A 15,448-nucleotide genomic window follows, 5' to 3' on the forward strand; every position below is an offset into this window, starting at 1 on the left:
ATTTCCTCTTTTGGGAGGCATTCAAAACGCAACCCATACTTACTGGTAGAGAGAAAGTGTACTTGGGGGAGGTAGATGGGCTTTGGGTTATTGACAGTTTTACTCAGCAGGGTGAGGGTGAACTTCAGAAAAGTTCACAGATTTGCAGCTGAGTTTTAGTCTCCCTTATTTATGTCTTGTTCTGCTTCTATGATCTGAATAGATAGCTGCTCATGAACTTTTTATCCAAATTGACTGCTCTGGTTTTCCACTTGTTAATTTCAGTTTTATGACAACAAGTGAAGCACTGATATGCTGCAGTTAATTGTGGGGAATTAATGACAAATTTTTGGAGATTTTAGCAAATGAACTGTCTGCAGCTTGTCCTGACCTATCTCATACCACTAAGGACAGGAGCAGACACTCTGGTCAAGGTGATATTCTCATCTACATTCTTGTCACTTTGGCTTCTTCTGCTGCACAGTGTTGGCAGGAATTTTGCCTGTTATTTGCCCCTACCACAGGCTGTTTTCTGGCCAGACCAATCCAAGGTTCTCTATGGGTCTTGAATCAGGGCCATTTACTTTTAAATAAGAAGTTTGCCTTATATTGATACTAGTAATTGCCTCTTTGTTTGCACTGAGATTGTGCCGATACGCAGCTTACCACTTGCTTGAGGATAAATGGGTAAAAAATGTGGATGTCTTATAGATATAGCTAGCAGAAGTTTCCTCATTTTATAAGTGTTTAGTGATTTAATATATTCAGTAAGCAACAATTTCTTCTAAAACTTTTGCACAAATAAAGTGGTAGAGTTAAGCACTCTTGGTCTTTCTATTTCTAGAGTGTGACAACATGTGAATGGCATGTTCATCAGTTACTGCATGGTTACGGAGTATGAGCATGTAAATAATTCAAAATGCTATTTGGCTGGCTACTGTCATGGTAAGAATGTGGAAAATACTGCATTTCTGACAGGAATCTGACTGTTGTGATAACACAGGATACAGAATTATTAAATAATCCATGCTATGTCTGATGAAATGCTTTAGACATACATTCTTTTAGGCATTTTACAGAGATTTGCTGTTGTATTCAAGAATAACTTCCAAATCCAGGATGAACTTACAGAGGTGGTTTCAGATATCAGGAATTTGTGTGTTTTACAGGCTTTAGGAGATCTGGCAGCTTAGATATTTTTGTCCTTTCTTTTGAAATCCATGAGGTAAGAAAACCCTTTTTGTCTGAAATTTCTTGGGTGCATTTTTTACATGACTTTTTGGGTGGGAGAAGTGTGTTACTGTATTTAGTTAACATTTATAAACTTAAGTCACATTGTATTGAAGTTTGCAGTAAAGCTCTATTTGCTCTATTGGTCAGGTGCATACCATGTAAGAATTTTCATAAGGAAAGAACCAGGAAGATAAAATGCTGCTAAGTTGAAGGGTGCTGTTTCTTATAATGACAAGGCACTCAGTTATGGGGACTCCGATAAATAAAGTCTGTAGACAAAGTGCCCAGCTGTACTTTAAGATGAAAACAGGATGTTGGTTGTATTGCTGCAGGACTGCTGTATAAATCAAAGGATATGCTGTGATTGCTGTTTAAGGAAGCTGTACTCCCTTTGAGTGGTTCTGTATATAAAAGAATGGTAATTGCTGTGCTTATCAAGGACTGGCAGTTCTCCTTTTCCAATTGTGACCTAGTGAATCCACCTCAAGCTCATGACTTAAAGCCTTGCCAGTTATTTTAATCCCTTATTCAATAGGACAAACAGAATGGGGTTATTTTTACCTCTTTATGATTGTTTAGAACAAGTAGAAAACCCCTTCACTATATTTAAGTCAAAGGTGATTTTACTGAGGAGGATGTGAAATATTTCCCTGGCGCCTGTTAAACCCTGTTGGTTCAAGCTGTGTCCAGTTAGTCGTGGCATCTGGAAATGGCCAGGTGGCTTTTTCCCTGTGCCAGTGTCCTTGCTGGGCTTTGTTTTGCATTAACTTGTAGCCTCTTTAAATTTTTGTTTGATAGCCTAAGCCATTTTTTGTTTGTTCTCATATTCTCTTTTAAAGGACTTCTTTGCTCTGTTTGTACTGTTCTACTGCTTCTTAATGCCAGCTAGAATGGTGTTGCCTTTGTTTTTAAAATGAATAGTTTTTATGCTTCTAAGCACTATATGCATGTATACTTTCCCTCCTGAGGAAGAAGGTATGCCAAAATACTTTTCTGCTTTTGATTTGTACCAGTTTATTTTTGTCTTCAGGGAAATAATAGAATTATTTGGCTTGGAGGCAACCTTTGAAGATCATCTAATCCAACCTGTGGTAGATCTGTAGTGCACTTTAGAATGGCCCAGATTGTTATTTAGGAAATACAACTAAGTTTTTCTTAGGCATAAACAGTTTACACTAATTAGTAGAGTGTTGTCATCCTCTTAGCATTTGTACTCAAGTGCAGAGTTAGCCTCCCTGCAGTGAGAATCCTGAGCATGAATCAGATGGGAAACCATGCTGCTGATGGAAGCAGAGGAACACAGAAAGAAAGGGAAAAGGCAGCAGTGGTGAGTCATGTGTGCAGTATTTTAAGGGAGAGTAGATATAATTCACTCCTGAAAGAATATTGACACAGCCGAAACTTAATATTGTTTTAATATCAATTGTGCTTTGTACTGAAACATAAACTCATCTTTCAGATGCATAGTTTTCATAAAATTTGATACTCATAATGACTATTCCATTATGTAGCATCACTTATCTACATTTCACTGAAGTTCTGTGTGGGAATGATATTGCAGGAACTCGGTAGGCAGCTGTGTTCAGGCTCTTGATACCTAATTTTCATAATTCCTGATTCCTTATGGTACCCACTTTTCAGTATTTTTTAAATTAATAATGTTGATAAAATAACTTTATATTTAAAACTAGAATTTGACTGTATTCTAATAACAAGTAATTATGTGTTTTTGAAGAAGTAAGGCCTCTCTATTCTACTTCTTTCTGCTTTTTCACAGGGGAGGCAGAAGTCTCAAAATCTTAAATATGTCTCATTTCTTTAGTAAGGAGTTGTAGAAATTAATAAGGTGTGAAGTCTTTTTTTGAAACACAAGGAGTCTCTGTAGTACCGATCAAGTTATGTTGGGTGTACTTGGGAGGATACTATATTATATACAGAGATAAAAAAACTTCTGTGAAGGGGAGCCTTTTCTGGGGGCAGAAACTAATTTTTGAAAATGTATTTGTCAGTTATCAGGTGTGCTAGTGTCTGTAGCAGCGGTTTATTAAGTAAGGATAATGTTTTAGGCTTAAACAGTGATTTTGGGAAATGCACATGATATCTAAAGAGTCATGCTCTCTGGTTATTAAAGATAAACTAAGTTCTACCTGTTCGTAGAAATATGTGGTTCTTTAACAGGCCAGAAGCACTGTTATCAGGAGACATGCTGTGGAATTACCCTGGTGTGACCTTGTAACTGATGGATTTGAAAAGCATTAAGCATTATTTGAACTGGTTCAGTACTCTGAAGGCCTCTTAATTGTACTGCCAGTATTCTTTTTCTTGAAACATGTAATGAAGGGGGATGTATTCTGGTCTGCTTGTCTCAGTTACACACTCACACAGGCAGCTCTCACACTGCACTTGTGTTGTACCTTAAAATAATTGTGATTTGTTTGCTTGTTTGGTTTATTTTGACTTTGAGCAAGTACTATGACTTTGCATCCACAAATCAAATAGCTGTTGCTTTTGATTAGTAACTTAAACCTTGGCAAGTACGTAAATTCCTCAGCAGGGCACTGGTTTTGAAGAGCTGGTTATGTTCCAGGGGAAAACTTTTGAACAGATTGTTTCAGAACATGGGATTTTTATTTTTTAATTTTTTTCCCTGCTTCTGTACTACATTATCTGCACTGATTTACTCCTTTCCTCCAGGAAACACATTTGCATTAAAGATCCGGTCTTCTGTTTATTTAGTTCCTGCTGCTTATTGCTTCCATGAGGTCCTCTTTGACCTTACAATTAACAGAAAAATAACTGCTGTCCTGGGAATTAAATCAAGAAGAAATTAAGTACAAGGAGCTGATAAATTCTGATTGGTTCTTTCACTGATCAATCTTCTCTTTTTACATGCTAAGTTACTCAGTAGTAAAAATAAAGAAAAAGATTTGAAAAAAACCATAAGGAGAATATTTTTCATAGAACCTCTGATGCTTCACTTAAGGCTTTAAACTACAGGAGTCAGGGATATCACCGGTTCCTATTGTTAAACATTGGCTTTGTCTTCAGAAAATGTCAGTAGTTTCTGGAGGATACTCTAACCTGGCCTGAATCAATTCTTACTGATCTGAGCTGTTTTGACTAACTGATTGTAAACAGAATAGTTGCATTGCACTGTAACGTTTCATAGTCCCAGCTGATACACCCCGAGTTCTCTTCTAATTTGGTCAGTGGATGTAAGGACTCCTGCTGCAGTTAGTGCAATAATGGAATAATAGTCTTATAATTATTCCATTATTGCTTTTAAGCTTAATGATATACAGAAAATGCAGTGAAATAACAGTGAGGGTTCTCCTTTGTTGGTTTATTTAAATTGTATTATGTTATTATAATTCTGTTGGAAATAAGCAAGACTGATGAGAGATAAAGCTGTCATATCAAAGATTTGCAAGGCTTGACCCCAATGTTTTGTGCTTAATGTCCCTTTAAATGTCTAGGCTTCCTAATTTAGTCTGATTTGAACATAACAGTGTCATATTTGGAGACACAGGATGCCAAGAAAGGAAGCAGATGATTTACATCCCTTGAGCTTCCCTAAGTGGGAGTTTCAGATTTGAATTTGGCAGTAAAATAATGAGATTTTAAATGATAAAAAGAGGTGGGGTACCAAGGCCTGCAACTGAATGCCTTGGTAACTAAGCTGGTGTATACTTTTGCCAGAAAGGAAGGGATGATTGCACTTCATCATCTATTATTTCAAAAAAAAGTTAAAATAATATGAGCAGGAGTGGACAATCTGAAAAGGCAGTTTCATCTCTCCAGTGCAGAAGATAAGAACCTGGCAGTTTTAAGTTTATGATTGGACTTCATGATTTTAAGGGTCTTCTCCAAGCTAAATTATTCTATTTGTCTGTTGTTTCCTTCACCCAGTCACTTCGCTTCATCACTTAACATCAATGGTGATAAAGTTATGCAGTCATGTAATTGTAGAAGGATAGAGAGAAATGACAACTTGGCCTAGCGGTAGGATTTTTCTTGCAATTTTCTCAGAAGTTTTTGTCATTGTAACTATTCTTTGCTTTTGACAGTCACCTGATATCCGTATTAGCCATCTTTGACACCAGAAAGCTAATGGCATAGAATATTTTTAAAGGCTGTTGGGTCATATTTGCAGTTGAAAAAATGTTTCACACAGCCTGCAATGCTACCATGGCAGAGGTATCCCCCATTCAACCTGTTTCACATTGGCAAATATGCAGGAAATGGAATGTTGAGAATATAAATGATGGTGAAATTGAGAAACCATGCAACCTTAGGCACAGAAATAGTGCCTAAGGTTGAATAGTTTGAAATGTTTGAAGAACATCCATTTTTTAGCCAGGTTAGGTTTTTTTTGTTTTGTTTTGTTTTGTTTTTTAGCAAAGAGATTCAGCCAGGCTGCTGGTGAGTATTTAGGTGTGGTCTGGTGATTTGCATCATGATTAGGAGTGGGATCCAATGGCTGGATCCTTAGATCGAGAACATGGTGAGAGGTGGGTGGACCAGCCTGAGAATCACTCAGTTTCCTCTGTCTTTACCTACTGTAACTCCTAATCTGACAGGTGAATTCTGCTCTCTCTTAGCAACAGGCCATGCTATGTTTGAGGCTCTATACATAAATTAAGTGACAAAGCTGTTTCCTATTTTACTGCTCCCTATCAATGTGTCTGAATCAATACTAAACCAGCTTTGTCCAAAAAATGTCTTTTGTGGCTGTCCCAGAACCTTGAACACAAAGCCACTTATGTATTATGGTAGGGACAGTATCATGATTGCATCAATTGTCCATCCACCATCACTCCTCAGTCCTACTGAAATTGTTAAAGAAGTGGTCATGACTTTGGGGTAGAAACTGGAACAGGGATAGGATTGTCAAAGTGTGATGGGGCTTCTGCATCATAGGTTTTGGACTCCTCCTGGGAGGATTATGATGATAAAGGTCAGCTGTCTTTAAGTTTTTAATTTGGCAGAATCATAGGATGGTTTCACTGAACACTACAAAACTGGCTTTGCATGTGTGGTTTGCTTATGCTGTAAAGCATGCCATCCAGACAGATATTTTTGTCTCTTCTGGTTTTTTTTTTTTTTTAATCATGTAGTACTTGGTTGTCCATTTAAAAGAAAATATTTGTGTTCTAATAACAAATGACACACACACAGCTGTGTAGCCAAGTGACCCAGAGAAAATGAGTTCCCATGATCTATGTGAATGTGCAAGTGATGGGGACCAGAACTTGTTCTTTGTCCAGTAGTTCAGTTGTGCCTGGCCTCAAGGGAACATGAAGCCATGCTCCTCATCCTGTTAACTTTCCATGGGAATGTAAGAATGTGCCTTGTAGTGTTGGCTAGGAATAGTTGTGTATAGCATTTTGTTTGGCTTTTTAAAATTTCTTCTATCTAAATCCTTGTGGGTTGTGCAGAAATTTGGACTAAATATTGATTTAGGAAGAGTGTTAAATTGTGTGATACTGCAGTTTTTAAGAACTGGAAACAAATGTTTTCCATTGCAGTGACAAGAGCTATAAACCAATTTATTTTTCTGTTCTTTATGTTCTTGAACAAATACTTCTGTTCAAGGATAGTTGAAAAATGAAGGGGAGTGTTTAGTCATCTGCATAAATAAATAACCTTTTAAATTCTGAGATACTCAAGATGTGAAAACATGGATTATATTTGTTTAGTTTTTTGTTCCACATTGGGTGAGACAGGACTAGGATTGGTAGAATCCTTTCTTTGGCATTTGATTTTATGAGTCAAAATTTGGCTATTTGTTTGTTTTGTTGTTTGGTTTTTTTTTTCCCCTTGGTGGGCCTGTATATGTCTTATCTAGATCTGAAAGTTCTGTAATGGCATATCAGAGACCAAGTGCTGTTCTAGTTGCTAATGTCCAACTAGGAAAGCTTAATGCATCGGCTAGGTTCTGCTGTCCAGAAACATTATTCCAAAGCTGTGAAAAATATGTACAAATTAACTATGAGCACTAATTTGCCTTAAATAAGGAAATTAAAAAGCAGAAGAAAACATAATTCAAAGCAAAGACATGCTGGTTACTTCCATATGTCTTCTAAGTCACAGCTTCCTCAAAGTTCATACTTTTAAGGATATTGCCTTGATGAACAATGTACCTATTTCCCAAATTTATCCACTTTTGTTTAGCTGTCTGTTAATAATGGCATAAGTATCAATAGAGGGGCACAGAGTAGTTTATTGGAAGCATATTAGATTTCATCCAGTTTGTCTATTTTTTGCTTAAATAGCTCCTTTATTTAGAATTGATGAAGTTCACTTGCATTGGTTGCATTCAGCACACGACCTTGCAGTGTTATATGTAGACAGTATCATAGCTGATGTTGAACTGATGAACTGGGAGGTTATTGTATGAAGTGTTGGAAGTAGTTACTCAGTGTCTACACACCAACAATTCAACAGAAGCCCTTGCTGTCCCATTCCAAGCAGAGGAAATAATAACAGACAAATCTTGATAGTAGTAAGAATTATGCTTTGAGTTTTGTGGTTGGCTTGTGGTTTGTTTTGGTTTTTTGGTGTTTTTAGATTCATTTTGGGGTTTTTTTTTTGAGAGGGAGGTGTCTTAATTACTTTTGTATTAAATACATGATTTTCAAGCAATATTGACAGCAGGCACTGATATTTTGATGCCAAAATAAATTTCTTTTTTCCAGGTGACTAACTTTTCAATTTAGTCTTTGTCAGGCAGAAACCCTTTATTAGCATGCAGAGTGCTTTAGTATGAGTCCACAAAGCAGGCAAATATGTGCTCAAATCAAATTTATATAGCTTTGGCAACCAGTTCTATTACATAATGATCTGCCTTATCCTAATGTTAAAGTCACAGCTATATTGGCGTATTTCTTTGCCCATATATTTATGTTATGCTATCTAATAGCAAAATAATCTCCATATACAAATAGTTTTAAAAATACAGGGAGCAATCTCCTAGCAGAAAGAATGTCTTGGCAGTTGGAATAATTGCCAGTCCACTCTTGAACTTCTGTCTGAGGAGAAAAAATTAAAACTTTCTATTTTTTGAGAATTCTTGTCCTTTGGAATAAGAAAAATCATAGCAGATGAATTGGTGTTCTAATTTATATTATGGTGCAACTGAACAAAAATACAACTTTGTTTATTTTCGTTTGTTACTGATTGTACTTTCCAACTGAAAACTTATATTGATCTAGACTTCAGCAATTAACATGGTTGTGCATAGTCATATAGTGTCTGTTAGTTCAGAATCTACTGAAATATCAAATTTATACCTTGAAGGGACTTTTTGTTTTAGAAAGTAGAAAGGAACTTGTGATCCTGGATGACCTCCAACTCTCCTTTGAAAATTGGTTAGTTTGCTAAATGAACAGTAATAGCACTTTTAACAAATGTTTCTGCTTTAACTCAAATGGTAGGGAATTGAAATTTGGGAGAGAAGAAGCCAACAAAGCAGATTAAATAGATTTCTAAGTTTAGCTTTGAAATAGTACTGTACTAAGTCATCTAGTTTGGATGAAGTATGATTCTTTTATGTATGAGAAGGAAAGTGTTTTAAAAGCATATGATAATACTGAATGCTGTGTGAAGGCTTTTTCATATACTTTTTTAAAGTTAATACTGTTCTTCCTTTCAGAGAGAGATCTGTTTGAGATTTTGCCATCTCAACCTTCATAAAAAGTCATGGTCTGAAAAAAATTCTTTAGCTTTTGTATGAAAATGCACATGCTTTGGAAAGATTTTTTTCTTGAATTGTTTTAGAATGATCTGACAAACCCAAAATAGATATCCATTCCTAGCCCGTCTTTACAATAACATTCTTGTGTTAATACTCTTAAATACCATTTTATTAATTTATAAAATACCCTGTCATTTCTGCAGAAGGTGCCTTTTTTATGATGTGATTTATATTCTAGGGGTATTTGTTGCTGGAAAATAGAACGTTTGGAGAACAACTACAGAACCACTCCTGTTTTATACAGATGGGATTAGATATGCTCTGATTTGTCTGGAAAAGAATAAACAGCCAAGTAATTTCAAAATACAGTCTACTTGCAGTGCCACCCTGTGGCTTTCTTTCTTATGGCTTCTATTAAAGCAACTGGTTTCTGTTGCCTCATCCCCAGAGGGAAAGTTACTTGTGAATTTGGAAAATGTCTGTGCTCCTAGCTGCAGACCTGGTCTAACCAGGATAGTACAACACATTTTTTTTTTCTTTTTGCCTATCTTTAACATTATTTGTCCTTGCTGAAACCTGCCTAGATTAAGAACCAGAAAGGGAATTTCTGAGAAATACCAGTTCATTCACCTCCTGGATCAAATCACTAAGCATGCCTGGTTTGGTCATTGAAAAGGAAAGATCGCACTGGAGCTGGAAAGCAAATGTGTCACTTCACAGCAGTAACTTGAAGGACTATGATAATTGGTCTCATTCAGTTCCAGCAATGTTACATATGCAAATATTTGATTTCCAGGTAGTCAGTTTTCTAGGCAGATGGTTTAACTTTAAAATTAGATTGTCTAGGTAGACACAACACTGCTTATGGAAGGAGTTGATTTTATTTTGTATTCAAGACGTCTACATTTTTGTTGACTCAAATTGAAGGATGTCAGAGAGATTTTGTTTTTAAAAGCAGCGTTATGCTTTGAAGTAATAGTGCTTTGTCTTGCACCATTTTACAGAGGTGCTCAAATCTTGGTGGGATAAGTACTTGAATGTTTAAGACTGGTTTTATACATAAGAAGTCATATACTGTGGAAGATATTTCACAAGTAGATAAAAAGTAACTTTTCAGCACTGCACCTGCTTGGCATATCATGGCGAGGAAAAGCTTTCCTTCTTCACAGCCAGCTTAGTTTTAGTAACATCTCTGAATCAAAGGCAGGGTTTTACCTGTCTGTATTGTCTTACTATTATTCTGTCAGGGAACAGCAGAACAGCCCTTCTGCCCAGGTGGGAGCAGTAACATCCCTGCTCAGCAGGGCCTCAGCAGCATTCCCTGGGCTTATGGCCACTGCCCACTGCCTCTCCCCCATACCCCAAAGGCTCTCCTGTCACTCCCTAGCGCTTGGATATGTATTTGGGTCAGTGCTCTCAGTGTTATAAGAGGTTTTATTGTAGTACTTTGACCACACTTTCAGTATTTTCTTGCTGCAGGAGTGTTTATTTTAAGGAAGGACACTTCCCACGCGTGCTCTGTGGTTGGGCCGATGGCGCTGCTGGGTTTCGCTGCCTGCCCCAGAGCCACTCACGCCGTGCGGAGGCAGGGCGAGTGACTAAGGGACAAATCAAGTCTGGGCTAGCAAAGCCTCAGCAGGCATTACTGAGACACCTCTGGGCTTCAGCGTCCTCACTTTGTATTTTCCAGTAACAGAAATGAAAAATGTGAGAGCGTGGTAAGTATCAAGCGATATACTTAATGTGTCTAGGCTTTTCTGATAAGCAGATGTTACATTTACATTTGTTTCCTAATTACAAGAGTTATACTTGGGTTTTTTTTGGAAAGTGGATTCTCCTTTTTCCAAATTAACATTTTGTGTGTAAATTGTAAGTAGAGCTGTATGTACATGGTATCTGAGTTCTTGCAGAATCTCAAAACCAGCACTGGAAGTACGTGATGCTACAGTCCATACTTGTAGTTGTACTGTTTGTTGGAAACTTGTTGGAAAATCTTAAATAGTGAGGGATAAAAATGCAGTTTCCTCCTTCCAGTGTTGTCAGGATGATTCCACTCTTTGTCAAGCAGGCTTGTGCTTTTTTAAAAAAATTATTATTTTTATTATAAATGCAGTGTGTATCTAAGCAAAATGACAAACAAAAAGTTTACAAAGAAACAGTTAAAAAGTGTACTTAATTTTTGTCAAATGGTTTTGGGTGCTATAATACTTGCAGTTGCAGACAAAAACTTTACAAAGAAACAGTTAAAAAACTGTACTTAATTTTTGTCAAATGGTTTTGGGTGCTATAATACTTGCAGTTAAATACAAATTTTGGTAAGTCTAGATTCCCACATAGGAACAACCAAAGGTAGAAGTGGATGTAATGTGGGCAACAGGGACAGAGAAGTTTCTGATTACTTGTCTTTATTTAGGAAGCTTGTTTGGTCTTTCTGCTGCACATCAGGCTTCTGAGGTAGTGGTAGTTTGTAAACTTAAGTTAGTTATTGCAGAAATCCTACAGGAAGTGGTAGTTTGTAAACTTAAGTGTCTGTGATTTAAGTTAGTTATTGCAGAAATCCTACAGGCTTTATATTGCTCTAAATTGCAATGGAAGGAACAGGTTAATTGTACTTTAGATTTTGGGTTTTGTTTTTAAAATGACTCAGGTATAAGTCATGGAAAATTCTGATTACTCCTTAAAACAGAAGACAGACTATGGAAATGTACACATAAATGTACGTTCTTTTTGTATCACAGGTCCTGACTTGAGTCCTTCCTGTATTAGATTTTGCCTGGCACAATGTTTCCTTCAATACCATAGATCACAAAAGAACTGTAACTGTATCTTAACAAAATGATTTCAGAACTTGTATACTTGTATCAAATTCTCATTAGTATTCAGCATTTTAAATAAAAGCCTGTTAGTGTTTCTAGTGGCTTTTCACTAGGAAAGAAAATTGCTGCTTGCTGTTGAGAAAGTGAAATTCATGACTGGGCTGTAAGCACTGCCATATCCTTTTGATAGGTTTGTTTATGTCTTTCTTTAAAATAAAATTTAGAAAATTTTATTTTAAAGAACAAAGAACACAAGAGCTCATCTCTTAAACTTTCTGTCTCTAGGAACCTTTTTGAAAAGATACGTTTTGGATTGTACACACAGCCAACAAGGGGAAAGGAAAACAGCAAAAAACCCAAGGGAAAAAAAAATTTGATACATTCTGTTCCTTGAGTTCTAGGATATGCTGTCTCTAACTTGGACTGTTTGATGTTTTATAGGAAAAAAAATACTGCCAGAAAGAGTCACTCACTGTAACTGTTTGCCTTTCTGCTGGAGGCTTGCAATGTTTACAGGGCTACAGTAAAACACTGAGTCATAAAAACTTGGTATATTGTATTCCTAGGTTTAAAACTAGATAATGCAGATAAAGCAGACCAAATGTTCTGTGGCTGTAACCATAATAATGTAATGCTTTTCTAGCAGCACATTAAGACAAGACTCCTAGAAACATTGGTGAATTTGCTATGGAATAAGAGGCCTATTACTGCTACTGAGTAAATATATTCCTTTCTCTTTCTCTCTCTTTTTTTTTTTTTTTTTTAAGTTTGGTAGAATTTCAGTGTTTGTAGTCCACACAAATATAAATATTTGAATATTTGTGTCACCTCCTCTTTTAGTCTTTTCTGGGTAGGTAGAAAATCGAGGGCATGGTCCAATTACATGAAGAGCTTTTTAAGAACTTGGATTTTATTAGTATAAAAAAAATTTTGTTAAGCGTTTCTATGCCATTACACAGAGCATACTGCACAGGCAGTATAGCACTGTGTGATGAACTGAGTGCCCCATGAAATGAGGGAAGGTTATGGAGCAGATTATCTGGAGTGATATCATGTGGCATGTGCAGGACAATCAGGGGATCTGTCCCAACCAGCATGGTTTTGGTAAAGGTAGGTTCTGCTCGACCAACTTATTGTGCTCCTATGACAAGGTCTAGTGGATGTTGCTTGCCTGGGCCTTAGTAAAGCTTCTGATGCCATTTCCCATAGCATTCCCCTGGAGAATCTGTGGCTGCTCATGGCTTGGATGGGTGTACTCTGTACTGGGTCAAAACCACATGTAATAGAGGCTGAATGCACTTGCACTTCTGAATATTAATCTAAAATTAGGGTTTGAAGCAGAGAATGAGCCTTTAATTTTATTTTTTTTTTGTTACGAAGAACATTTTAATGATACTGACCTGTTACATTTGGCCTTCTTTTGAGTTATTTTAAACTGTTTTGTAATGGTACCATGTAATCTCTGCTTTATCTAGAATAAAGTCTGTATTTTGGAAGGCATATTTCCTTATCTTTTATTTTTTTTGGCTTTATTGATTTGAGCTTTCTTCTGCAGAATGATAGAGAGAATTCCCTAAACATGATTAGCTGCCCCTTCCAGAAGCAGGTGTGATACACTCCCAGTCTGTGATACTGATTCCAAACATAGATGCTTATCTGAATTAAGAAGGTTATTTGTGTGTGTGTGTGTTAGGTAAGAAAGAACACTCTATTGTTCTTCCTCATTCCTGTCTGATGGGTAGCAGGGAACCTGAGGCGTGTTCCTTCCCACGTGCCATCTTTATAGCCATGGACTTTTGCTCCCCAGACAACTTCTTACCCCTCTGGAATGAAGACCCTCTTTTAAGTGAGTTTCAGTTTCTGGAAAACAAAACTCTTATATGAGTTGTTTGATGTCATTATTAAAAAGGGGAGGACTTTCTATACAGATTTTAGTATGTATCCTTGTAGTACAATTAACTATAATTTTACCATTGTCTTGTGTTTACTTCACTTTGAAGAAGTACCTGAAACTTGCATGACAAAGTTTGTAACTGTAATATAATATTCAATTTTTAATTTTTTTTCCTTTTTGCCATCTGCTAAGTACAGAAATTCAAAACATTAAGAGAACTGTTGCACCAGATGTACTATTCTGAAGAATGAAGTGAGAGAGTGCTGGGTGAAGGAAACACAAGGTGTCCTTGCTTCACAAACTGCTGTTTAGGATTGAAACATTGCAATTATTTTTAACATTTTCTTTTGGAAGGAGGTGAGTGAGTGTTACTGAGCTTGACCAGAGTTACAGGTTTATAAAAACCATGTTATACTGTGTGTAAATATTCAGAACAAGAAACTTGTTTAACTTCTTACTAAAGCTACATCTAATTTTCTTGCTGCTGTAGAAAGATCTGTCACAGTACAGACTGTTCTGTCAAGGAATGGATATGATTATGGAAACTTCTGTGTGAAACTGGATCTGAAAGTTTCTGAATTAAAATATGGGATTTTTCCAGGAGAAAATCATTGCTGGAGCTTTATTTTATCTGTTAGATATTTTATTGGCTTTCTAGGCCTCTGGTAGTGATTTAAGTAACTCTGTTTGGAGCTGTAGTGCTCAGACCTCTAAAAGCACTCTGGGTTTTTTCAGTTGGTTTCTGGGTGTACTTGACTGTTGAAGCCAGTAGTGACATTTAGTGTTCTAGAAAGTCTTTGCAGTACTTGTCTCCTACTTCTGCTGGTTAAGATAATAGTGCTTCAATTCTCCTTAATATCAAAATAGGTTTTGAAGAAATTGGAGGGCTACAAAATCTTACAGACTAGTAATAATAATAATAATGATAATGATGATTATGTGTTTCTTAGAGAATCCAAATTCTCTTTCCCTGCTATTCTTTGTCATAAGTGAGTTTGCTGGGCTTAAAAGATATTTCTAGCATTACAACTTCTAAATATTTGGATACTGTGTCTTTTTAACTATGTAACTTCAGTTGCAAGTCAGATTTTCCACATTATGTTGCTTTCATGATGTTTTGGCAGTGGCTATCCTCTTTTGAAGCTCTAGCACTTCAAAGAGCTGCATGGTTGTTTCCATTTGTGCTTGGTAACAAGGGTGTGACAATGTCTCAATTTAGTTTTTTGGTGATGGCAGTTAAAAAGGAAAAAAAAAAATCAGCAGCAGCACTCAATAATATTTTGGGACTCAGTTGTGCCAAGGCACCATGCTCCTTGTTGTGCAGCACCGTGTGTGGGTGTGGGTTACTGGGAGGTGTGGCTGCACCGCCCAGCCAAGGCACGGCTGGGCCAGGGCACGGCTTTGGCTGCAGCCTTTGCCTTGCATTGTGCAGGACAGAGCACAGCAGTGCGGGCACGGTGCTACCAGTTAGTAACCTGTATGTGGTTACTGACAGCCAGAGGGGCTTCAGTGCTGAATTCCACATCTTTCACTGCTATTTTAACCATACTGTTGAATAACACAACTGACAGCTGGCAGTAGCTTAACTTATGGGAGTAACCCGAGTGCAAGATTCATGGTTGTTCTATTTTTCCTCTTTCTACATCAGAGATTTAGGGATATTGCAGTATGCTGTTAACAGTATGTCATATTTCAAGCTATGGTAGATGATTATAAACTGGGATTTAAAAAAAAAGTAATTATTAAAGCACTAATCAATGATCTTGTGATAACATTGTAGCAATAGATCCATAGCTGTTGATTCTAGCTTTTCTGTAGAGGATGTTTGGT

The 15,448-nt window shown here is 36.8% G+C and overlaps 1 protein-coding gene across 8 annotated transcripts in view; it reads left to right on the forward strand.

The window, feature by feature from the left end:
• The window catches only part of COBLL1 (cordon-bleu WH2 repeat protein like 1), a 79,462-nt gene that overhangs the window by 11,796 nt on the left and 52,218 nt on the right, over positions 1–15,448 (forward strand). The window contains exon 1 of one of the 8 annotated variants that reach the window (XM_039727397.1): positions 10,492–10,626. The exons of the other annotated variants lie outside the window; for them this stretch is intronic. The gene's annotated coding sequence lies outside the window, so the exon portion shown is untranslated. Of the gene's footprint in view, positions 1–10,491; positions 10,627–15,448 lie in introns of those variants that run through there. 8 annotated transcript variants of the gene reach the window in all.

Source organism: Passer montanus, unplaced genomic scaffold, assembly GCF_014805655.1.
Source record: "Passer montanus isolate IOZ18808 unplaced genomic scaffold, ASM1480565v1 scaffold1, whole genome shotgun sequence".
NCBI classification, from domain to species: domain Eukaryota; kingdom Metazoa; phylum Chordata; class Aves; order Passeriformes; family Passeridae; genus Passer; species Passer montanus.